The sequence below is a fragment of the Mustela lutreola genome, chromosome 4 (assembly GCF_030435805.1).
Source record: "Mustela lutreola isolate mMusLut2 chromosome 4, mMusLut2.pri, whole genome shotgun sequence".
In the NCBI taxonomy this organism is placed as follows: Eukaryota; Metazoa; Chordata; class Mammalia; order Carnivora; family Mustelidae; genus Mustela; species Mustela lutreola.
Window position 1 is genome coordinate 185,729,829 of NC_081293.1, and position 27,204 is coordinate 185,757,032.

The 27,204-nt window shown below is 39.0% G+C and overlaps 1 long non-coding RNA gene across 3 annotated transcripts in view; it reads left to right on the forward strand.

Annotated features, from left to right (window-relative positions):
- LOC131829811 (uncharacterized) overlaps window positions 1-27,204 on the forward strand; it is a 288,985-nt gene that overhangs the window by 74,685 nt on the left and 187,096 nt on the right. For all 3 annotated transcript variants that reach the window (XR_009353010.1, XR_009353008.1, XR_009353009.1), the window contains exons 2-3: window positions 9,243-9,302; window positions 10,373-10,470. This is a non-coding gene — a long non-coding RNA (uncharacterized LOC131829811). The remainder of the gene's footprint in view (window positions 1-9,242; window positions 9,303-10,372; window positions 10,471-27,204) is intronic.

Consider the following 27,204-nt stretch of genomic DNA (forward strand, 5'->3'; position numbering starts at 1 on the left):
TTATCCCATGAATAAAAAGAAGGAAACGGAGGCTGCGAGAGGGACTTTCAATGTCACAGATGTTACCTCTGGGTTCTCCTTGCTTTTGGAAACCGCCCCACCTGACCCCCTCCTGTGCCAGATGAGCGCATTTAAACAAGCCAAGTGCAAACCTAGGCGTTGGTTTTGAGTCTAGAGTTCAGGCTCTTACTGTCCAATGTTAGGTAAGTGCTGGAGAGGGTCAAGGTGAGTCATCAGCAGATGTTCACCTCACCGAGCGCTTCTCTTCGTCTGCTGGTTTGATTCACCTTCTGAGAAGGTTCAAGAGGAGAGCAGTTAACACTGTGGCTTTCTCTCCCACGGTGGCTGAAAAGGGATTTCACATGGCTCAAGCTGGTAGGAAGAAGGCATGAGAATATTGCAGGAGTGGAAATGGAGCCCCTAAATAGTCTGTTGCAAGAGCCTCAGGGAGTAAAACCTATTTTTGACATCTTGGCCTCATCCATAGTAAGATCTGATTTTTCTATTTTCTATTAAGTTGATACAAAAGCAGGCTACAGACCCAGGCAGGAAGGTGATCCTTAATGAGAGTGACCCTGGATGTCCCTCTGGGTGCAGGACGCTGGTTGGCGCCAGCCACCATTATAGCAGGAGGAGCTGAAGGCAGTGTGAGTGAGGTGCCTCCCAGGGGAGAGAGACAACATTTCTGCTCATTTCTACAAATCCCGGCTGGTTCCGAAACACCTCAGTCCCTCACAACATCTCCCTCTTGTTATTGCTCTTTCTCCAAACCCTTTTTTGTAGAATTGGTCTTGTTGCCTCCAGTCAGACTTTTGAATTTAGTTATTTCTGTTGGCTTTTGGTTGGAGGACACAATGACCTCCCCAATGTCCTCACAAATCAGCCACTAGGAAATCTTGTATTCCTCTCCCTATTTTATCCCTTTGTGCCCCTAAGACCCAACTCACTCCATTAGGCTGTTCTGGACATTGTGGGGTTTTCTATCACCCCTCACCCATGTCCCTGACCTCCTACTTTTCTATAAAAGTGGATTTTCATTTTCTATAACACCACTTCCTTGCATTTCTCCCTGTGCCCCACAGCTATCAACCCAGCTGAACGCAGCCAACCCAAACCCTTTGTAATTTCTCTCTTCAGTGGTTCACAATATCTGTCCTCTCTGGTCTGGCAGCAGCTTAATTTTAAGAATTCTGCACTTAAAATTTCATATAGCATCATTGGCTCTGAGTTGAGGAGTAGGTATTATGCCAAAGTAGTTACTGTCCTTGTTTTGTGACTAGCAAGGTGGGAATTCTGATATAGGGCCATTTTCTACAGACTACTGGGAGTCTGAATAACTTTGGAATTAGCCCGAGAAAGAAGAAGGGGAAGGAATTTAAATGAAAGGCAAGAAAACTTCTGGTTCCCACCCATTTAGATTGAGGTTGACAAATTACCTGATTTGAGTCTGTCCCAATATAATAAACAATAAATAAAAACATCCCAATATTGAAAGCCTTCCTTGTGGCCTTCCATTCGACTGGATGGAGGCTCCCAGGGGCTGTAGCTACCTCATGGGACTAAGAGGGATTATTTTCTCACATCAGGCCATGCAAAGTGTTATGCAGATAATTATGTTGTGAAGGATAAATTAGATATGTGGGTATAGGTTTTGGAGTAGGAGGAGGTGCAAAGGTGCATACAAGTAAAAAGATTTTTTATGATTCTCTTTTGCAAAACTTCTAAATGAAAATACCCTCAAAGAAACAAGCAAAGTATCAGTTTGATGGTTCTGAGTATAACATTGTGCCATATGGATCAAAAGGAAGTTTAAGCTTCTGATCCTTTTTCTCAGGTGGGGAATGGGATTTAGAGGCATGTCAGTCTCTACAAGTTCAGTCCTAAGATGCTGGGAAGAAGCTTTGAAGCCAATAAAAAGCATAACGCAGGGTTTCATTAAATGCGGTAATTCTGAAACATGGAGCGATCGGGCTGGGGTTGGAGTGTGGGGTTGTGCATGCACCCAGGGGTGCCCCTACACCTGTCACACTGTGACCTGTGAAATGATTGCCACTGAAAGTCAGTTGCTCGGGGTGGGGGAGGGTGCCAAGCAATGACCCCATGATTTCTGGGGGCACTGGCCCAATCTGATGCCTCAGCAAATAGTCCAGGACTGACGGCCACAATCCTCACAGTTATGTTTTAAATCATCAGAGTTGAATAAATTCATTTTATACAGAGCCATTATAAAACCTATGGTGGTGACAGTGTAGACAGTCACAAAGCCTAAAAATAGTGATAGAACAGCTACCAAAAGTCTGATCCCATGTTTTTGTTGCCTAGAAAGGACTAAAAACTTGGCATAGTGATCATACCATCTCAGGGTGTCCATAACTCAGCATTTGGATTAGGAAGGGCCCTTTGCTTCACCCTTAACAATTTTGCAATGGTCTTTATGTAAATTACTAACATCTTGTCAAAAGTAGTAACTCTGGTACCTTTCACATTTTATAGTTCATAGAGCACTTCCTTGTATATCACCTTATGAAAGAAATAACTTCTCTGCCATCCATAAAAAACAAATGGATAGTGGTCAGTTGTTGTTATGGCTTAAAGTGTGTTCCCTCAAAATTCCTATATTGAAGTCTTAACTTCTAGTACCTTAGAGTGTGACCTTATTTGGAAATAAAGCTGTTGCTGAGGTAATAAGTTAAGTTAAAATGGTATCATTAGGGTAGGATCTAATTCAATATGACTGGTGTCCTGATAAAAAGGGGGGGATTTGGATATAAGCATGTGGATGCAGGGAGAATGCCCTGGGAGCATGAAAGCAGGGATCAAGCTGTGATGTGTCTATAAGCCAAGGAAGACTGAAGTTTGCCAGAAAGCACCAGAGTAAGGGGAGAAGCATGGAACAGATTTTTCCTCACAGGCCTCAGAAAGAATCAACCCTGCCAACACCTTGATCTTGGACTTCTAGCCTCCAGAACTGTGAGATAAGGGGTTCTGTTGGCTAAGGTACTCAGCTGGTGCTATTTTGTCAGCTCCAGCAAACTAGCATGGCCATGTTGTTCGTGCTCATGCCACCATCTTGAGAGTTACAGCTTTGCTTTTTCTCACTTTCCTGGAGGCCTTCAGAATTGGAATTTTATTTCCCTATAGAAAGTACGAGTGCTGGGTTGTTGGGAAGGATATTGAAGGCCTGGGCCAGGGGGTTGGGATGAGGAAGGGTCTGCAAGGGGTGGAGTGTTAAGCCAGGAGCGGATGGCAAGTGGTGTGCTGGATAGAAGGGGCAAGATAGTTCAAGAGCTAGTGTTCCTTGGGGGATCTGCACCCAGCCCCTCTCCTTTTCATTCTGCCCCTGCTCCCTGTCACTCTTTTCTGCTTTTGTGGTGTCAATCCCCACTCATTTGTTGAGAACTTCAAACCTCTGGCTCAAGCCCACTCCTCTCTCCTGAGCCTTCAATCCATTTATTCAACTGGATTATTGACTTCCTTACTGGAAGACCCACAGGCTGCTCAGACTCAGTAAGTGCAAAATTACGACAATAGTCTTTGACCCAAGCCCAACCTCCTATTTGAAATACTGATTAGTGGTAGTGCACTGTACTCTTATCACAAGTCACTCAACCAAGATCCCAGGTATCATCCATACCCTTCCATTCTCATTCATATTTCTAAAATATGTATCATATCACCTTTTTTTTTTTTTTTTTTTTTTTTTTTTTTTTTTTTTGCTTATGTCTTTAGTGGCTTCCCAGCACGTATAGAATTATGTTAGAATTCCTTGGAATGTCACCTCTTCATTATCTGTTTCCTGCCTGTTTTCCCAATTTTATCACCTATCGCCCTTGTTCTTTTCTCTTTCTGGAAAACCATTCCTTCTTTGGCTTCCATGCTTGTTTGCTGAAGTCCACTTATCTTTTAAGACATCCAGATACATTTTTTCCCTTTTTCTACATGCTAGGTATGTAACAGTGAGGCAGACAATCACAGTCCAGTAGGGGATAGATACATCAATCAAGTGATCATAAATTAGTTTATTTTCATGTTGTAAGTCCTGTGAAAGGGAACACCCAACAGATAGACTTTACCTGAAATGATGGAAGTGAGAAAGCTTCTCTGGAGAAGTGCCATCTAAGCAGATATGTAAAGGATATCCAGGAGTAATCCAGGCAGAGAGTAAGCTGAATGTGCCCCCAGCCAGAGGGAACAATATATGTGAAGACCCCAAGAAAGGAAGAAACTCCTCTTTCTTGACTCTCATGATGTCCTGAGCCTATGTTCATAGCTCTAATAAATTTCCTGGCTTGTGAGTCCTTTAAAGGCAGAATTTATACAAACTATGGTCTTGTGTATTTGCTTTCCATCCAAGTGAGTACAAATAAAAGGAGTAGAAACTGGGATGTCTTAAGGTTAAGTCAATAGAAATAGATCAGGTTTTAGGTCTCAAGAGCTCTATCATGTTTTCTCTTGGAATAATATGAACCTATCTAAAGAAAAACTAAGGATTTACACAGTGACATAATATTAATGATCATGATTATAATAATATTATCCATTTATGTAGTTCTTTGGACTTGACAAAACATTTAAAAAGTGATAAGTAATGTGAGGTAGCCCTTCTTCAGAGAGAAAATAATGGAGAGAAAGGTTCCACTTCACCAAGTCTTGAAGGTCATCATTTCTCTCTGTCTTGCTAAAACAGGAAAATAACAGACATGATAGATGGCTGTCAGAACTGTGATTGTCTCTTGCTCTTTCGGAAGCAGACTAGGAAGGCCAAGTTGACATTGATAGATACGTGTTGTGACTTGAGTTGGCGCAGTATAATAGTGATCATTGCTATGGTTGGGATGTGTTATTATACAATCTCTCCTGTAACAGGAACATCACCTTCTGCTGGGGGAATCTTTTCTTCCTCTTGATGCCTGTCTTGTTATGTGATTCTGTTTCAGCTGTCTCAAGCTGTCGCCTGGCTCCTCTGTAGACCAAGGCAAGAAAGAGGCAGCCATAGATGACAGATGGCCCCAGTGATTCTCCTGCAGGGAGGAAGGGAGTCTGGAATAAATGATGATTCTTGGGCCCAAAGTCCAGAATCTCTGCCTAGAATGACCAAAAAGCTCTGTGATGCCCAGGGTCAGTTCTTCTGCATATTTCAGACAACAGCTATGGTGCTGCTGGGTGGTAAGTTTCTTTTATCTAATCGGGGATAGTGGATTTCCTGCTCAGGATCTTCAAAATGGCACCAGTTTTTACTCTTCCCACTACCATCCCTTTGAGTCAAACACTCACAGCTCACACTGCCACAGAAGTAAAGACAGCCTGCTAGCACATGGCTAACGTGGTGTTATTCCCAAGTCAAGGACAAGTACTTACCGGGCTAAGGATACCCTTGTCATCAAAGGAATTCAGAACAGTTCAAAAATAATTTATATTATATGGAGTAGGAAATGCAAAGAACTTAGCTGGAAAATGGACCATATTATATGCTTTCCAGTTATTTTTTTCCCCCTGCATGACTGTAGGATAGCATCATGAAAAAAATTGTTTCTTTTTATGGTATTGACCATGTCACATTCCTTGTTCTTGCTATGTATATTTCTAATTTTGACAGTAAACCAGTCCTTAAAAATAGAATTACAGAGTTATTTTAATTACAGCCATTTGAATTGCTCATCAACATAACAATGAAAATGGAAGTGTCGCTGCATTGTTGCCAAGTCCTCATCTTATTTAATTCACTTTCTGTGAAAGTAGCATGTACTACCAGCTAATTACAAAGACTAAGGGTTGTGGATGGGATGCACAGTGTACCTATTTTCAATGTTTTGTAACACTTAAGGAGGATCTCAGGTTGAAAACAAAAGAATCTTAATCTCCGCTTAATATATTTTATCCCATTTTTACTCTTTTTAAAATTTTAAAAAAAGTTTTTATTTAAAAAAAGTTTTTATTTATTTATTTGACAAACAGAGATCACAAGTAGGCAGAGAGGCAGGCAGAGAGAGGGGGGGAAACAGGCTCCCTGCTGAGCAGAGAGCCCCATGTGGGGCTCCATCCCAGGACCCTGAGCTCATGACCTGAGCTGAAGGCAGAGGCTTAACTCACTGAGCCACCCAGGAGCCCCTCCCGTTTTTATTCTTTTGTCCTTTTGAACTGTTGGATATTTAGTTTTCTTTTCCCCCCTGCCCTCTTCTTTAATTTTCTTTAGTCTTTTTGCTGTGGTAGAGAAGAGATTGGGGATAGCAGAGGAAGCAAGCAATTCAAGTTTTCCAAGAGTCACAGCCCAGGCTGTTCGGAATTTAGTGAAGTCCCTAGAAAAGATTTTCCAAATCTCCCAAACTCCACACACTCTACTTAGGTATTTAATGCTGCACAGAGAGTGGGTTATTGATCTCTGTGTGTAGTGGTGGGCAGAGAGGGGGAGTGCTATATTCCTGGAGTCTCTCAATCTGCAGATTTGCTCTACGCAGGGAAAGACAAATGATCACTTTCAGTGTGTTCAACCTCCTCTATTAATCTTTTGGTGGCATTGAAGCAACAGGCCACAAAGCAAATGTTAGTTGTACCTCACCTTACTTATGAACGTTATCATGAGTGAATGCTCGAAACCCTTCTTTATGAAATTGGCTTCTGTAACCAATGGATTATATTGAGATGCATGTAACTTTGTATATATATCTTCAAAAATCTTATGTCTAAATCATGCCATCGAATCATTTCCAATGGATAGAACTTGAATAAAGAGCAATATTTACTACCCTCAGCTCTCTTTGTCTTAGAGAACAGTTTGAATACCAGCATGTGATTTGAGTTCAGCGGAGCTTCTCATAGGAGGTCTAGGTATGGAATACATTTTCATTAAATTCACTGGTAGTTGAATCAATATGTAAATGCTATCAAATAACCAACTGGTCAATTTGTTTGAATAAATTCACTTGCCAAAGTCTAAGGATGGATGAATCAGGATCGGGCCAGATTGTGTGGGGTCTGAGCCTTTTATGATTTGGGGAGATTTCTATAAGAAAAAGAATACAAAGTTATGAAGGTAACTTTAACTTAGGTATGAAAATAAATAAATATTTGTTTAGGATGAGAAATCAAATGTGACACATTTTAAAAACCATACACATGCCCAAATAGTCACAAAGTCCTGGAATATAACACAATTTTATTAACATCCTGATGCACTTTTATAATTGCTGCATTTTTGGTTGCATTCTCTTTGCCTCTTCAAATGACAATAAATTTTTAAGTATCATTTTCTATAGAGAAAGTAGATCGATAATAGTTTTTTTCCTTAGCATGGTTGACTCAAAACTGATTTGTGTTACTAATAGTTTAGAAACATTTATTTCAGTTTAGCAACCCTCCATTGGTAAAGCTATGCTTAGGAATTTTGTGAAATTAGGAGAAACCTCTTTAAGCTCTGCTTTGTATATAAACTTTACAATTTTAGACATTTGAAGTTTTCTTAAGCTGTCTAATCGGGAATATTATTTCATCTGATGATGCTTGTTAAACACTGCAAATTTGTGTTTTCTACAACATTCTTTTGGTCTTTGCTTTTCTTTTTCTGGTTTGGGACTGTCGAATATAATTCTTGTCCTCATGGTCATGATACTGATCTGCAAGTTTTAGTTTCTATCATAATATAATTAAGACTTTTGGTGATATTGGAACTTCGGCCAGTATTCTCTTTCAGCTTACATTCTGGCTCCTTTTTATCACATTTGAATTTTGGTGTTACCTGTAATTCTGAAATAATATAAAATAAATCTGAAATCAGAATAAGCAAGAGTAGTTCAGTTCATTTTAAATTGCTGGTATACTGCATTGAGCTAGAAGTATTCTAATGAAATGAATCTTATGTCACATGCAATGACTTATTAACAAGTCATTGATGTTTTTTCCATCCTGTGTCACTAGGTCAGTGACAATATTATGCACTATTTCACCTAGAGTCACTAGATTTTATCCGGATATTATGCGAGGGATATTCTAAGATATACTAGAATATCTTGGGATGCGTAAAACATTTAACTCCTGTAGGTTTGTACCCTACAAATACAGAACTCCTGGTAAATGTCATTAAAAAAAAGGATTCTCATCAAAGAAGGAAAAATATATGGTGGAATGTATATTTGTGGACGTGGCATAACCAAGTAGATTTTTTTGACAGGAGAAAATTTCAGTTCTGATTATGCATTAATGAGAATGGAGTCTTCTGTGTTCAAAATACACAAATTAGTGTTTGGCTTCCTACACTTCAAAGCTTGTTTTCCTTTCACAAACCACATAGTTGTGCTGCTGGGTCATCGATAAGACACACTCGTTCCTCACCCTGCTTTAGATCATGATGTCGGGTAGGGCGACAGAGTGAGCTGCAGGAGTATTTCTGGATGTCGTTGCTTCTCTGGGATGGCTGATCACAACTCAACAGAAATAACTGGAAGCTGTGTAAACATATCCTAGTAAACCCAAACTCAGTGTGTCCCTAATTCAACTTAGCCAAAAACCAAAATGATTCACGATTACACCAACATTACCCAACACGGGGGAAAATGTAACAGATGGTAAATCAGAGTGGAAAGAAACAGTAACCTAAATGATTGCAGTTGAAGAATTTCCTTTTGGCAAATTTTGTGAAAATATATGATAATATCATAATGTGGTTAGGTCTTCTCTAAGGGGCCTATAAGATGCAAGCTCCGTTAGACTCCCAGGAAACTTCATTCTAGGGCAGATCTTATTCTGTCTGTCTCTTTCCTTTTACCCCTCTTAAGTTCACTCTGCCACGGCCAGGGTGTGATTTCATCCTTTCAATGTGAGACACGACCCTGGCTTATTTTGGGAAAGGAAGGCCATGGAACAATGGAACAATGGTCTAGATGTGGCACAAACTGGGAGCTTCCAAGATTTTAAGGGCCAGCAAGTTCCCATTTGCGAAGTGACTTTTAATTGTGCTTGTCAGCTCTTTCTAGAATTTTCTGTAGGAAGTAAGGTCCAATACTTCCACTGTAAAGAAGCAACGAAGCACAGTCAGGCTAAATAGATTTTCCAAGTTTAGATGGGGCTTTAATGGGTGCACTGTTTGGGAAATGCTCTGTTAAGTAGTTTTATTTAATGTAAGACTTCCCAGAGCCTTTGAAATGATAATGGGAACAGCAAAGGTGCTTCAGAAAGGGATGAGGGTATGCAGCATTTCCTAAATTTATTTGATCAAGAATCTTTTTTTTTCTCCCCCGCTAAATCCACAGGGTCTCCTGTAGAACCAACCACGTGGAAAAACTTAGTGCTGTATTTCCATTTTCCACCAGGTGAGGAATTGAGATGGGTATTCCTGCTTGAACCAACTCAGAGTACACATAAAATAAGCCTATACTGTTCAATGACCATACAGTTTTCAATAAAAACCTGTTCCTAATAAAATCATAGTTATCCACAAGTCTGAATACTAACATTTCCATGGGAAGATATAATTCAGAACAAGGTTTAAGTAAATTCAAGCAACTCAATATCCAGCATGAATCTCTTGGATTCATCTCAATTGCAGATTAAAAACCCTTGCAGAAATCTTGGACCCTTATCCCCTCCGTGTTCCCAGAAGCCCAGGAAGTCTTGAAGCCAGGTGTGAAGGTGATTTAACAGGGAGGTGGGAGCTGAGTTAAGGGTGAGAGTCAAGGAACAAGTGTAAGAATGAAAGGGGGTGGTAAAAGAAGCATGATGAACAATAGAGGACATCCCCTCCTGACAGGTCAAGGTTAGGACTGAAGGCCAGGAGACACCTGTGCTGCAAACCAGCCATTTAGTGGGAGGCAGTGTGCTCCTTCTTAATGTGGAATCCATCTACTTCCATTGCCATTGATCCAGGGCAGCACTGGTTTGCATTAAAACTCCCTCTTCTCTTCTGGACTGCAACCTCTGCCTTCAATATTTTTTCCCAGTATATTCTCCTGCTGCTGCCAGAAATATCTCCCCCAAAATGCAAATACGATTATGCTATGAACATCCGCACAAGTTCTTTGGAGAAAAGCCAGCATGCTTGCCGAGTGGGAAGAGAAAAAGGAGGGGAGATGAGAGTTGACCAAGGCTCTGATGATCAGGCTGTATAGCGTGGGCCAGGGCCAGGCAGAGGCAATCAGTGGCCTAGTACTGTAGCATATGTTGTGTCCTGGGAACTGCTAAGCTTCTCCTGGGGATTTCTCTACAAGTCAAGGTTTAAGGCCAACAGTGTTGAAGAATTAAAAGTTTCCTTCCTGTGGGCATCTGAGCCTTGTCATCATACTTGGCCACAGTATGAGGTGCAGGATATGCTTGCTGATCTATCATCAGTCATAACTATAACCCACTTTTTCTCCTCTTTCCTAATGTCATTTCTTTCCATTAGGAGTCTCTCCTTGTTTGGCCTGGCTGGTGCTTGATAGAAGATTTCTGAAGCTCTGCTTCTGCCCACTGAAGGACAGGCAAAGAAAGAAGGAAAAAAAGGTACAAAAATGCCTCTGTTCTGGTGAAGATTTCAACAGGGGTTTCTAGCTAGAATTAAGAATAAGGTAGAGGAATGAATGGACTTCCAGGTCCAAGGAATTACAGTAGGAGACCACCTTGGGACACACAGTTTTCTATTCAAGCCTCACTCCCCTGAAGCGCCAATCAGTATGGTGACACTACCTTCCTGCTTGAAACAGGCCACATCATCAATGTAGCAAGCACAGTCAGATCTTCTAGATGATTGTTGTAGTCTAGATGTGACAGATTTCTTCAGGTTTCCCTCTGTTGGGGGTGATAGTATTATTACCCAATTTTATTAGACCAACAATAAGAAAAATATGCTGCTTCTTTTTTTTTTTTAAAGATTTTGTTAATTTATTTGACAAACAGAGATCACAAGTAGGCAAAGAGGCAGGCAGAGAGAGAGAGAGGAGGAAGCAAACTCCCCGCTGAGCAGAAAGTCCAATGTGGGGCTCGATCCCAGGACCCTGGGATCATAATCTGAGCCAAAGGCAAAAGCTTTAACCCACTGAGCCACCCAGGTGTCCCAAATATGCTGCTTCTAAATACTTTTTTCCCACAGATTGCGGTTTTCCATAGAATTGCCCAGAGAACTTCCCATCTAGAGGGCTCATGTCCAGGCTGGAGAATATTAATTTTGCTGTATTTTTTGCCTTAGCCCCTGAGTGCTCCAGTTGGGGTCACAAATACGACAAATTATGGAAATCCTTTTGACAACCAGAGAGAGGAGAGATGGTTAAAGATAAAAGGAAGGCAGGTCATCACTGGATGGTGTTGTCCATGACTGCATTGATTGAGTCTTTGGTAGCAGCTGATTTTTAAGTGGTATCATCATTTTATAGAACACTCTAAATAATGCTTCTCAATTAGACTATGATACCATGTATCTTATATCTAAAATTTTTTTAGTTTACATTCTCAAGAGACCATTTCAGGCTTATGTAGACTTAGGTTTTTCTTTTGTCATTTACCATCTTTGTGCATGTAGAATAAAGAAAAGACAAGTTAAATAATTTGGTTGTTATTGCAGTACAATGTGGAAATGCAGTCATTTCTCTAACAAAGAGATCTGCTCCACTGCTATTAGGTTTCTCTCATTGCTCAGTAGCTATGCCTTTCTGCATATATACTTTTTACCTAATGTTGAATAATCATCCAAGTTTTAAATGACTCAGGGAAACTCATCATTTGTGTCACCAGCAACACAAATAGCTCAACTAAAAAGACAACCACATGAAGATCCGTGACCAAGTTTGCATACATGCATGTAGGTATGACTTCATCATGACTGGTGATGGTGATTTTAAGATGCCGTCAAAGAGAAAATGCAGCTCAATGTCAGAGATAGTGATCATGTGAAGGGAGATGGGCATCAAGTTTTTGAAGAAATGTGGTAATTACTGAAACAGGAGGTGACAAAGCCCTGTAAATACTTTCTAAACCATGGGACTAAGCTGAAGAAAAATCTTGGCTGGAGCATATTTGACTTTAGGTGAATGTATCTCTAATTCTAGGTGAACTCTGGCTTAGAGCAGGTGCTTAGGGAGAGGGTTTTTGAGAAATTAATGGCTAACTAAGGTTGATTTTTCTGCCCTGAGGGAGAAGGCAGACTCTTTTCATTGCTGCTGTTGATTTATAACACAACATAAATTAATTTTGATGGGCTGACCTCATAGGTAGACTATGATTACTTTTAGTTTTTATATTCTATCCTAATATTCATATAAAAGTACCTTCTTAGTTTTCATAGTTGTAATCATAATAATGAATGTAACATTTTGTGCATTTCCCCTGAATATTCTATCAAGACAGTATAATTATAATTTTATGGCTGTGTAATATTCCACTGGATTATACACAATAATTTACTTGAAAATTCCTTACTGTTATACATTTAGATTGATTCTGATACTTTGCAATTTTAGGTGGAGTGGCAAAAAACATTACTGTGCACTTGGTTTTTCCTTCTGTTGAGTTATTTCCTTAGGAAACATTCCCAGGAGTGGAATTTTTGGGTTGAAGGGAATGATGCATTTTTATAGCCTTGGTAGAAATTTGCCATAAAAAAGGCTATAAAAAAATTTCAGTGGCAATTTCTCCTTGAAGCCTCTGTAGGACAGGGGACTGTTTTAGCCACTTTGCAATACTTGTCTTTTCCATTTTTTAGCATGTGTATGTCATTGGAAGCATGGCTTTAGGAAAGAGGGGAAATAGATGAAATATATTGCTATGATTTGGTTGTCAACAGTGCTCCCCAACATACAGCCTGGAAGCTACAGTTGAGTTCTTGCCTCTTTTTTCTAACTTTCTTAGCTCTATGCAACTGGATGGAAAGCTCTAATGGGCTCTGTGTTAAGGCATTATTAGGTAGGACAGAAGGCAAGATTCCTTTTGAATCCTTCAGAATTGGATAGGAAAAGGTAAACTTTGGTTAAGTAGACTGGGTCAGTCACCATGGAATTTGCATAATTACTTCATGGAATTACTTTAATCCCAAGGATCAAAATAGTGATGTCTATTTTGTTGGATTTGGGATCACATGTATAGTCACAAGTAACCCCCAAAGGTAGACTGCAACTAAAAGTCAAAGCCACGTGAAGGCTATGCATGAAAAGTATGAAGTGGCTGTTAGGATAGAGCATGTCCTCATTGGGATGTGTGCCATTTTGGAATCTTGTTCACAACCTTTAGATCACGTCTGGTTTTCTGTCATGTCCTCTTCATTGTACTGAGAAAGTCAGTAACTAAAGTGACTGAAATATTTATTTCCCATGATAATTGAGGAGAAAAAAAGCAGACATTATAATTCCCTTTTTTCTTCCATGGGCTATGTTCTTCATATAGGAGAGTGGTGCTGCTGACCTATCTGTTGACGTAACCTAAGTGAGGGAATGCTTTGAAATCTTTGATTTTGAATAAATAGGTCCATGTATCCATGTTCTCTCTCTACTCCCAGCTTCAGAGGACATTAAGTTTCTTTTTGGGAAGACGGCTACCTCGGGCTGGGTTGCCATCAGCAGCTAAGGGAAAGCAAAACAAAACTATCTCTAGAGGATGTCATCATGGTTATTGGGACATGGAACATGTTGTTGGCAAACCTGTGGTACAATTGTCATAGTACTAAATCTTAAAGTCTCAAGACACAATGTGATGTTGAGTCAACCTTGCATATGTGATTCTTGATGTGTTATTATCCTTGAATAATGGACTGAAGGGTCTGAATACTGTCACCACCATCCTATTGGAATCTCCATTTGAACCTGGATTCTGGTGTTTGTTTGTTTGTTTGTTTCATAAAGGCTTTAGCCACATATTAGGACAGTGGTAGCCCAAAGTATGTGGTCATTGCTTGGGACCCTTTCCACCATAAAAAAGAGAGATCCTGTCTTTCTCAGCATCCAGTTTCAAGATACACTCTACTTGGCCATGTTGGGGTTGTATGCCAATCTGGGAACAAATTACTCTAGTTAAGAAAAGAATATCTGCTGATTTGTGAATCTGAGTGATACGTCACTCCTTGAGCAGGTGGGGCTGGACACCAAGATTGGCTGTCCCACAGAGAGCATGTGGAGTAGGAGAGAGTCATGCAATAAGGAAAAGCCAGGTACTCTTAGTAAAAGAGGGGGAAGGGATTCTGGGTAAACCCAACAGTGGTCATTATAGGGGTGGTTCTAAATGGCAATGGGATTCATTAAAAAGATGAAGTGGCCTTTTACAGTATTTTCTTTTTGATTAGCTTTGCATTGCCTCCTGTATATTCTGACATTTTGAGTCATGTGGGTTCAGAAGACTACATTAGGTATGTCTTCTCTCTTGTGCATAAATTAATCCAGCTTTAGATCAAAGGAAATAAAACCATTGCCTTTTTCTAGTGTTTGGAATGATTTACTAGTTTTTTTTAAGAGCCTTTGTCAGTGGACACTGATCTCATGGAATTCATGCCTGCCTAGAACTCAGTTCTTCAACTCTGTAGTTGATATCCAGTGGTCTTCACACCTGAAGTAATAATGATTTCTTTTTCTTGTGCCAAACTCTATTTAACATACCAGCACAATTAACAGAGAGATATACCAAGAACTCCAAGGACTTTTCTTTTGAGAGAGATTTAGTTGCTATGTGAACCTTTATATGCACTCATTCTTATACATGGATATATGAGACTAAATGACTGCTCTCTAAATTTTCCTTTAGGGAGGGGATGCCTGGGTGGCTCAGTCACTTAAGCATCTGCCTTCTGCTCAGGTCATGATCCCAGGGTCCTGGGATTGAGTCCTGCACCTGCACAGTGGGAAGTCTGCTTCTCCCTCTCCTTCTGCCCTTCTCCCCTCACCCTCCCACCTCTCATGCTCGTTCATTCTCTCTCTCAAATAAATAAAGTCTTTTAAATAAATACATTTTCCTTAAGGAGTCATCAGCTTGGAGCTCACCAAGTAGTTGGGTTTCCTGTTAGAATGAACTTCCCTGTTCTTTCAGTAGTATGCTTTGTATTCCTTATGAAGTCTTGATTACAGAACTTGTTGGCCACTCGTAAGCACCTTCAAGTTTCTTCATTCTAGCAACAGACTGAGAAAATGCAGAAGGAGACCCATTCTCTGAAGTTACTGACTTCTAGATACACAGGGAACACAGAGTCTCATGAGATTTACCCTAGTTTCCCTGTGGTCATGTTGAGAATTTGGACCAAAGCAAGATTATTCTATAATCCGGGGGAAAGAAAAAAATTGGTATGTCTTGGGAGTTGATGTCTGATCTGTGTATACACAGGAACACTCCAGGTTTCAATAGTATTGCCTGAAGTTGAGTTCAGCTGTTCCTCCCTCCCTCTCTTTCTTTCTTTCACTGGAGTGATGAACAGCTCTGAAGCCAAACTGGCTTAAATGTGTTCAGAATGAGGACTAATCAGTGTCTGAAACAGTAGCATTACATCCCATTGCCTAAGATAAATGATACCTCATGTCAAAGAGTAGGAGATCTTTCCTTGGTTCATGGAGCGGTTGGTATTTATGTAAAAATCAATTTAAAAATAAGCTTTAATAAAAAAATGCAAATTCTGAGGAAAACCTTAGCTAAAGGGCTGGCTGGGAAAAGAGGTAATTTGCCTATGTTTTACAAAAAGATTCAAGTCCTAAGAAAGAGATGGACCACGGAAGATGTCTTTTTAATTTGGAGGATATTTCTTTTTCTAAAAACCCAACGAATCAGCCAGTCCCAAATTCTTTCTGGACTGAAATGAAGACGAAAAAAAGCATGTAAGGTGGTCTGTCACTTACCTCGGTGACAACTGTTATTGTCCAGAAAGCAACCACCCTGTCCTGAGTCAGCAAGTCTACTTTGTGGGTGGGGCTGAGAGCTTATTGATGAAATACTGGATCTCTGCAACATTTTTATTCTTCAGAGGGGTTTTACACATGTGGTTTTGTTTATCCTCTTGGTTGTCACTCACAGCTCAGTTGTTTCCCAAATTGGGTAATTCCTGAGACACACACACACACACACACACACACACACACACACACAACTTACCTGAAGCCTCTTTCTTCATGTTTTTTTTCAGAAATTTCTTTCATCTTTTTACTCTATTATTGCAGATTATCTCTTTTGCCATGGCCAGCCCTTTAGCTAATGTTGTCCTCAGAATTTGCATTTTTTAAATTACAGCTTATTTTTAAGCTGATTTTTACATCAATGAGCTAATAGATGACACTTATATTTGATGGAGGTAAGAATGTTTTGATTGCATACATACATCAAGGAAAGGGTAAATCTTAAGTTTTGAGATGAAATAAGATGTAAAAAGGTATTATCAATTCTTAAGGTCATATGTTCTAGATGTTCTCTATCTAGTATTATTACCCTTTGTATTAAATCTGCTTAGCATCAAGCAACATTTAAGAGAAAAATAATCTCATATCAATGGCATTTTTCATCTTTGCCTTAATACTGGCATTATGAAAGTACTACATTTTGTTATGGTTTTATTGTAGATTTCCATCTTCACTACATAGGGTTTTGTGGGCACCCCAAAAATCTAATTGTCAAAAATATAACAAACACTGTTAAGATTTTTTATTTCCAACTAACACAGTGCTTATAGCTCAATTAATGTTTGTTAGATGAATTTAAAATTCTAAGCCCCAAATAAGGGCTAGAGAATTGAACACTAAGACTGCCTTCCTTCTATAAATTCACTCAGATTATTAGTTTGAAAATAGGATTATAATGGCCCTTAAATTAAAATATCAAGGATTAAGTTATCAACTTTATGATAAAAGCTAGTTATAATTATTTATTAGTTAACAAGATATCACATATTATCCATCCATTTTTAATATAAAAATTTAAAATGCATATTCATTCACAGTTCATGACTATGACCACCACTTTAAGTAGGTATTGAGTATATAAATGGCTTTGATTATATGTCTATAAACAGTACTTATAGATTGACATGTATGAAAACAAGGGGTCTCAAATAGCCTACCAGATAATTTTATTACCTTATAGATAAGAAGCTATAACTAAAATACTCTGAGTGTTTACCAGTTGCTGGGCCTCACAATAATTGTGTGATAAGCATTATTTCCTGTAGCTCTCACAAGAATGGTCTGGGAAGGAGAAAAGACCTACAGGTTAAAACTAATCATTTAAGGTCACAGAACAGTCACTTAATAACAAACCTGAGATTTAAGTCACAGTTTAAACACAGTGACGATGAGTTGGGTCCTCTCCATCACACCACACTACATATGTACATCATAAGCAGATTTGAAATTATCTCTGCCTAGTGGAGTCTGTGAAACTCCATTCTACCCTTCATTGTCAACCTGGCGTCTAACATGATTAAAATTCTCTTCACTGAAATAAATAGGCATGAAAAAGCATAGGTGGGGTACCTGGGTGCCTCAGTTGGTTAAGTGTCTGCCTTTAGCTTGGGTCATGATCCCAGGGTCCTGGGATCTAGTACCACATCGGGCTCCCTGCTTGGCAGGGATTCTACTTCTCCTTCTCCCTCTGTGCTCTCTCAGTCTCTCTCAAATAAATAAATAAAATCTTTTTAAAAAGGCATAAGTAATTAAGTTGGGGCTAAGGGGGAAGAGGGAAGTGGGGAAGTGGTGGTCAAAGCATATAAAATTTCTGTTTTGCAAAATAAATGATTTCTGGAGATCTACTGTATAACATAGGGTGATGTTTTACAATTCTGTACTGTATACTTAAAAATTTACCAAGAGGGTAGATCTTATGGTAAGTGCTCCTACTATGAAAAAAAAAAAAAATCCCAAAACCCCAAAGCACAAAGTGGAACAGGTGGAAATTTTTGGAGGTGACATATAAGCTTATGACATCGATAATTATGATGGTTTCAAAGGTGTATACTCATCCCCAAAATCATTAAGCTGGATACATTAAATATCTACAGCTTCTTATATATCAAATATAATTCAGTAAAGAAGTTATAAGAAAGAATTATAATTTTGTTTTTCAACTTGAACCTCTAATCCAAGGGGAAGCAATTGATGGACTCTCCAATGTTTGAAAGGTTTAAATCAAAGAACACAACCATTTCTTGTCCATTTCTTTACAAAACGATTTGTAGTAGGAATCCATTTTGAAAATTGTGAGTGGTCACAGTTGAAGAAATCTTCAATAAGGAGTAAGTGGTATTAAATATTTAATAAATAGTAAATTTCCATGTTAGACAGAACTCCTTATGCACTAAATTTATACCTCAGTTTACTTCACATTGGGTCTCTAAGAACATGAATAAAATAACATAACCATCTATCCAAGGAAGTGAACATCTGAGATTGCACAGTTTTGAGTATTAGTTCTGCATTGGAACAGATGTCTGTAGATTTCCTTCCATTCCCTGGTTTCTTTGTTCTTTCAATATTCTTGGTTGAAAATGTGCCCCCAAAGCAGCCATAAAATATGTGTTTTTATCAAGAACTTCATATTTGACTTCCCAAACCTCTTTGTATATGCTTGTCCTGTGACATTAATATGCTAGCATGGACAGAAATATAAAGGAGCTCATTGTTAATATCTGCTCTGTAACAGAAGATTGAGGATTTATGAGTATGGCTAGGACCTCAACTGTAGCAGAGGGCTATCCATGTTTCAATTTCCAGCAGAATGCACTCTCTTTTGAAAATGACCTGTGAACAGAGGAAATACCTTTATTTTAAACCTTGCCTCACATTATATCCTGAAAAAATGTTAAAGAAATCTCTGATTAAAAAAAATTCTTCGTTCGAAGAATCCATAAATATTTACATCAGGTAGGTCACAAGTGTGACCAAATCTTAGAAATTTGGTATGTCAGGCATCTTCACTTGACTGGTCAAACTTGGGATTAGAGAGGTAAGCTTGCCCCAGGACACAAAGCTAGTAAGTAATGGAGATGGGATTTAGACAGGTCTGGCTGTTTCAGGAGGGTATGCTATTTCTAATGCCATGTGCTGCCTGCCTCCAAAGGCTTTATTTCATATTTATTAAGTTACTTACATGGACTAGTTATTTTGTGGATCACAAACCTGGGCCCACAGGTCATAAGAAAAATGAGGGTGTGCTGTAAATTATTAAGACGTTTGCTGAGTTTATCCTGGAGCAGGGTTTCTGAAGCTCGGTCAGCTGAGTGAAAGACAGAGTCATGGGGGTAGTGGGCTTCTTATTCTCTTTAAGAGGTAGTCTCCAGCAGAAGAGGGAAATCTTCAAACTTGCTTATTCATCATTTCTCTTAAAATAGTTATATCTAAATGAGGAGGATTAATGAAAGCCCAGGTGTCTTTCATTGATTGATGCTATGATTGATGGTAAACATAAAGCCTAAAATGTACACAATTCATCCTGGGCATTTATTTCTTTAAAAAAAAAGACTAGCACTTCTCAAGTTTTATTTTGCCAAAGTTCAGTGTTTTGTTCGATGTTCATAAGTACTCTGCCAAAACTTGTTGGTATCACAGTGAAATAAATAGAGGAAGTTCTAGATGATACACTGTCAAACTTGATGTTTGTTATAGGAATTCTTAGATCCTTTCATAAGTACATTATAATCGCTGATTCCCAGATATCTCAAACCCTGCCAATGAGAATCTCTGGAATGAGTTTCACACATTGGTATTCTTAAAAGTTTCCTGATGAGTCTGGTATGCAGAAATGCTACTGTAATGAAACATTTTTTTTTCCATGTTCATATGCTCAGGCTGGAGGCCGGTTGTTTTTCATATCCACAACTATTTGCTGAAGTAGAGAAAAAACGATGATAAGTGACAGAGTTGGAAGGCTTTTGTAGTTTGTCATAGATTCAGTTCTTTATTCAATGAAAGTCCGTTTGGATCTGATAAACATCTTACGAATCACTAGCAATGGGAGAATGGATGGAATTCCAAGCAGGGATGGAAATGACTGGAAAACAAGCCAAATCTCACCTGATTTCTGTCCACAATGCTTCTGCTTTTCAAGAGGCAACAGCCAGGACCTCCTGGATTCAGTGCACTGGGCTGCCGTTCCCCTCCACTGCCCCAGCCTGTCCTTGGCTTCCCCGGTGTGGAGGGCTAACGTCTGAATTTCACTTTCATCTTTTTACTTTAGTCCTTTGATCCTGGCAGAAACTTCGGGTCCTATTAACTGGGTTCTTGTTCTCTTTGAGTCTGTTCAATATGTTTGGAATTCTGTGAAATAAGTTTATTAAGGATCAGGGTTGACTGCCCTTCTTAATTCTTTTCATGGAGCCCAGTGTCTCTGAGTAGGGACGAATCCAGGAAAGGAGACTCCCATGCCCTGGGCTTTCTTGCCTCTCCAACCACAGGTCATAGGACGGTTGCCTTCTCTCCTTGGGCTGTGCTCTCCTCCCTGTGGTTCCTTGAACGCCATACCTTCTCTCTGCTCAGGAGCTTTCTCACAGGTGGCTCCCTCCTCCTTGTGAGCTTCCTCCTTTGTGCTTCCTGGCTAATTCCTATTGACATGTCCTTCATAACTCAGCCCAGAGACCACCTTTCCTGGCAATACCTCCTCTTCCTTCACCTATTGGTCTGGGTTAAGCATCCCTCATGTCTGCCACAGAGAGCACCCACTCCATGATGTCACAGGTAACTAACCTATATTTCTCCCCAGCTGAGTTGTAGATTCCATAAAGGCGGGTCTGTGTTTCATTTTCTAGTTCCCATCTTAATGCCTGGCTTATCAAACATGCTTAACTAAAGTTGAGGAGTATATGAAAATGCTCTCTTTTCTTTCTTTCCTCTACCCCATGTGCCCATCACCTTCCCAGCTTCCCAGCATTTAGAACACTTCTTCTCTTGTGAGCACGATCTCTATTCATAAATGGTGGCCCCAGCCGCAGCTCCTCAATATTGACATCATTTGATTTAGACTCGCTCACTTTACTTTGAAATATGTATTTCATAAAACCATCATGTGAGTTTTCTATTTCCAGATGGCAACTTTTTCAAGATGACCTGTATTCTCTCACTTCTAACTTCAACCAAATATTGAATAACTGTAGCACTCTGATGATATGGTGACTCAGGTCTATATTTTAGTCGTATCCCGTTGAACTGTGTGGATGCTTTCTCTCATGGTGCTTGCAGTAAGGGTTCCAGCAATTAACTTCTGCTTCCAAATGTCTTCCTTTATCCTTTATTTTAAATAAACTAATCTCTTCATTTAGTGTATATTACCGAGCACCTCTTCTCAGTGCTAGGAATACAGCGGGAAACAAAATATACAAAAATTGCTGTCCCAGTGGGTGGAGACACAAAGTGAATGCCATAAACAAGTAATGTATATAGTGTCACAGTGTAATAAGGACACTGGGGGAAATTGACATAAAGGACGGAGGACAGTGAATGTTGAGGGGTTTACAAATTAAAATAGGAAGACTTACTGATAATGTGGCCTCCTGGGTAGCAGCCTGAGGGAATGAGCCTTGTGGATATCAGGGGAAGAAAGTTCCAGGAAGAGAGAATAGCAGGTGCCAGCTCTCTGGAGAGAGTGCACGCTGAGCGTGCTGTAGGAACAGCAAGGTTACCAGTATGGTTGGAGCACTTAAAGTAGAAGGGTCATGGCAGCGGGAGTCAGGGAGGGGATGGGGGTGTACAGAGACAACAGGTCCTAGAGGTCATGAAGAGAACCTTGCCTATTTATCAGAACCTTCACTGGGCATCCACTGTAGAACCAATGCCATTTTCAGTGCTTTGGAGGATATAAAGATAAATCAGACTCAGACTGTCCTCAGTAAGTTCAAACTCTGTAGTGTGGGTGCAGCCTCAATTTGGGTGATCAGTCTCTCAGATCCCAAGTATGGAAGCTAAGTGCTGACTCTCATATACTGTTGGCAAGTGTAAACCAATACACTATTTCCCCCAACATAATTCAACCTGGTGGAAGGTATACAAATTTGAAATATACTCTTTTGACCCAACAGTTGCATGTCGGTTTTTTTTCCCCCAAGTAAATAAAGAAGCATGAAAAGACATATAAGAAATTATATTTAAAATGCATTGTTTTTACAGTGGGAAATTAAATATGCAGAAATGAGCTTAGGTGAATGAACTGTGATATATCCAACAAAGGATGTGCTTTACATTTATTCAAAATGATGACGTAGGTATTCAGAAAGATGATCATGATTTATAGTTAAGTGGAATAAAGTTATAAAACAACGTGCAGAGAATAAATCCATTTTTGTAACATATCAAAAGTCTGTGATTTAGGTATCATGGAAATCTCAATGAACTTGAACCAAGGTGTTAACAGGGCTAATATCTGCAAAGTAGAACTTAGGGTGATTTTCCTTTCTTCATTATACTTCTCTCTTTGGTCTCACTAAATAAAGGCAAAACTTTTCTGCCGTAATCATAAAATGATTATTTCCAGTTTTTAAAAAGGAAAAAAAAAGAAGACAAATACTTGGACCTCCACATAACCTGTGACCAGCATGTGTACTGCTTTTTACGTGATTCCCTAATCTTGTGAGGTGGATTTCTGTGTCCCTGCATAAAAAGACTCACTGGCCTTTATCAAGTTACTCTTTTGGTCTGCCCAAGTAGGGTAGATCTAAGGATGCAACCTCATGACTTTCACTTCCTTCCACCCTTTCTGAAGTTTCCTTTTATTTTTTAAAGATTTTATTTATTTATTTATTTAGAGAGAGTGTGAGCAGGGGGAGGGGCCAAGGCAAAGACAGAATCTCAAGCAGACTCCCTGCAGAGCATGGAGCTCAACATGCAGCTCCTTCTCACAGCCCTGAGATCATGGCCTGAGCCAAACAGGAGTCAGATGCTCAACTCACTGAGCCACCCAGGTGCTCCGCAAATGTTTTATTGACTTCAGTTTCTCCCAAATGAAGGCGAAAAGTGGAAATGCCACACGACGTATAACAAATATGCCATACCATATTTGTCAGCATAGCCTGCGTAACTGATAAACTCAGCTTATACGTGCTGGGCCCAGTTTGGTGCTCTGTGGTCCTTGATTAGAAAATGTTTCTGGGTCCCCAAGGACCCTTATTACTCAGGGTTGTTACTTCTTGAATATTACTGGTGCCTATTTAAGATTTGATTAAAGAATTTTAAAAATGGATTTGTCCTGCCCCTTGACTGTCCCCTATATCGTTCTGACTCAGCCAAGCAGAAAAACATTAATAGAGTTCTGAAAGGACAGGAAAAAAGCTATAGTTTCCCACCAATCCCCTTGGGGAGCTAAAGATGCCCAGGCTGTGGTGCAGAGGCATTAATTCTGCTTGCTTTGACTTTGCCAACTGTGTTTTATTTCTCTTTTTCTCGCTCACTGGGCACTTCATTGTCGCATTCTGTATAGAAAGAAAACATTCAGAAAACATTCAGCGAGCTTTGCAGTTTCCCTCATGTGCTTAGGCAGCGAATGCTGTCAAAAGCACTCGGTATAATAACAAAACGGCTCTCATCAATGACATTTTTTTTTCATTATGGATTTCCTAGCTCTCTGATAGGCTGCGCCTTTGATTTAGGATTTCAAAAAGACTTTAATCATGAAAGAAAGCTCTGTGTGCTGGGTGAATCCTCTTGAAAGCAATCGCCTTTTATATCTCCAGGTTCTTAATCGTTCCTCCAGTCTGCTCTGCTGTTTTATTCTCTTTTATGTGTGGATCAACATGTAAATAGCCAAGGATGATGGCTGAGTTTACTTAAGCCAAATGTAATGGAAACGTAGAAATTAAACCCAGGCTCAATGGGGGAAGGAGAGTTTACACCATTTGGGGAACAAGAGAGATAGAATATTGATCTGCTTTATCAAAGGATGACTTTCCCATGCCTAAGTTTTTGCGTCAGGAATATGGGACTATTCATGTTAGCTTTCCCCAAAGTGAGTCACAGGGTAGTAGTCCCATGAGGTGATCTAGGACAATGATCAAGGTCAGAGATGGTTGGGAAGTGCTATGTACCATACACTAGTCTTAATGGTTTAAAACACGTACTAGGTCTGTGAAGATTTTCCATTAAGTTGTATTTTGTTGAATATGGAATTTTTCTAACTTATTTGCTTACTGAATTCTTCTAGAAGAACCACTACTTATGCCCTGAGTTTTACGTTCCTTTCCTCCTTTTGGAAAATTGGGAAGATTAATGAATTCTTTATAATTTAGATCAAAAGATATACATACTGGGATCCAAAGTTAGAGTAAAAGAAGTTACTAGGTTATGGGGTCTTCTACTTTGTATCTAATTTCATGACCCTTTAATTTAAAAAAGATATGAAAAGCAAATGTGACAAAATGTTAAAAGTTGTTAGTTTTGAAGAGATAATGGGTTATGCTCCTTTTGATTATGTGTTCAATTTCTGAGAAAGTCAGTTAAGGTACATGGAAAATGTCAACATTAATTGTATATTCATCTGTTCATTTATTCAACAAGTATTTATTGAATACTTAAAATATACCATCCATGATTCTTGGCACTTGTGATATACCAGTAAATAAATAAAGATCTCTGTCCTTGAGTTGACAGACTAAGGTTTAATTCAATAAGTATTGATGAATTGTTGAGTTTTGCTTCTAATAATATCTGAGTAAGCTCCTATCTGACTGACCCTTCTTCAGATAGCAAGTATAAAGTCTAGACAAAAACAAAATAAAACAAAAAAGCAAAACCAATGGCCAGAAGACACTTGAGAACAACCAAATGCAGGTAGTTTCTGTAGAAGAACAATGCTTTGATAAAAGGGAAGCTACTGGCTGAGTTCCCATTTTCATGGCTTCTGAACTAAGTGAAGGCTCAGTTTGCCCTACAGATGTATGATGCTAAAACTATGAGAGAAAACCTGAAGTCTTTTTGGTTCTTGGAATCAGAGGCCAAAGTTCTGGATGACACAGCCTCTGGAATGTGATGGAACCAGAAAGAAGCAGCCTAAAGTTCTGTTTGTAAATACGTCCCGACTGACTGACCCCTGAAACATGAATGTTTGAAGCAGACTCCAAGCAGCCCAGTTAAGGATTAGATTGAAATCATCATCCAAGGAAGAGTTTGAAGTTTGAGGCCTCTCATGCTTATTACTTGCTACTATACACAAACTTAACGACAAAAATCTTTGATTTTAAAAATCTAGCAATCCACAATCTGAAATTGTTTAATATACAAAGAATCAGGATTCATTAATAAGAGGAAAAAATAAAGGCCAACTGCAAGATGAGCCAGTTGTTGGCATTAGCAGCAAGGATTTTAAAATATCTATTAGAATGTTGCTCAAGGTCATGAAGAAAAAATGCTCATCATGATTTTTTTAAAAGTAAATCTTAGCAGAGAAATAAAAAGAATAACAAAGAATGAATGGAAATTCTACAATTGAGAAATACAATAGGTGAAATTTTAAAAATTCACCAGATCACCTTAAGTAAAAAGAGAAGATGACAGGAGAGTCTGTGAACTTGAAGAATGATCAATAGAAATTAGTAAATTTGAAGAGTAGAGAAAAAATATTTTTAAAAATAACAGAGCCTCAGAGACATGTGGCAAAATAGGAAACACTTATTATGAGTATAACTCAAGTCCCAAAATAATAAGAGTGAGAGAATGGGGTGAAAATAATGGCCATTTTTTTTTTACTTTGTTGAAAGACATTTATAAGTTTGAGAAGCTTAGAAAAGCTTAAGCAGGATATATACATAGAAAACCATGCCTAGACAAATATAAACTGTGGAAAACCAAAGATTGGGAGAAAGCCTTAAATGATCTGGAGAAAATCAACACATTGTAGGAAGGGAATGACAATTCAAGTCATTACTGATCTCTTGTGAGGAAGAAATGGAGACTAGTATACATTCGAACAAAATCTTTAGAGAGTTTGAAATGGCAAACTGTGAACCCAGAATTCTCTATCCAGAAAAAAACATCCTTCAAGAATGAATGCAAATGAAGACAGTTTTACATCAAACCAGGAGAATCTGTTGCCAACAGATCTGAACTAGAAGTGGTATTGACAGAAGTTCTCTAATCTGAAAGGAAAGGATAGCAGTTCATTTCTAGTCACTAATTTCAAGAGTTACCATAAAGATAAAGTCATCAAGACAGCATGGTATTGGTGGAAGAAGAGATACATAGATCAGTGTAATGGAACAGAGAGCTCAGGAGTAGATCCACACAAATATAGTCAACTTATTTTTGACAAAAGTGCAAACACAATTCAATGGAGAAAGGATAAATCACCCAAGTATGTATATATATATATATATATATATATATATATATATATATATATATATATTTGTCAAACAACAAACGTACACTGAAGATTTATGCATTTCATCATATGTCCATCTTAAAAGGAAAATAAACAAAAATAATGAACTTTAGTTAATGACACATGCATTGACAGATGGGGGGATGTATCGCTGCCTTCAGTGTACTTTGAAAAGCACTAAAACCAAAATGGATTGATGCATGGATAGAGGGATGAATAGTAATGTGACAAAGCCGTTTAGTAAAGTAATAACCATAGATTTCAAGTGGTAGCAATACGGGTGCTAATAGTATTATTTTTCTCTGTATGTTTAAAATGTTGTGTGATAAATACTGTAAAAAATATTTATGGACTACCCACTGCGTACTGGTATTTCTAACCATGATCCCCCAAATCAGGAAAAAGCAGTTCTTTATTCTCAAAGGTCTCCCATTCTAGTGAGAGAAACAAACATATAAACCATAAAAATGCTGTATTATAAATTCAGTAGAGATGAAAACAAGTTATTATGGCCATGTAGAGGATGGTCCCATAACCCAAACTTAGGGTGGTTGGAGGTGATGAGGGAAGGTGTCTGGCACCAGGTAAAGTTTGTACTGGATTGTGAGGGATGACCAGTGTGCCCTGTAATTTGGGGAGTGGGGGCAGAGGGAGGAGTGTCTCCAAGCTCAGGAGGCAGCAGGAGCAAAAACAGAAAGAGGAAAGACAGCTTGAGATGTGTAAACACCTGGATTTTGGGATGACTAAAGTTTGATTTACAAAAAGAAATTGGTAGAATGTGAGCTATAATCAGAGGCCAGACATTTCATTTTGGGCTTATCTGTGAGGGAGATATAAAATGTTTTTAAATAAGGACATAGCATGAACACATTGGACTTTTCCACAGTCTGGCCACTGAATAAGATTGAATTGTAATATTGCCTCTGAAAGAGTTCTTGGGCTGTTACAGGAAAGAGACTTAATAAGGGGGGGGGGACCACTTGGTTTGGACAGAGG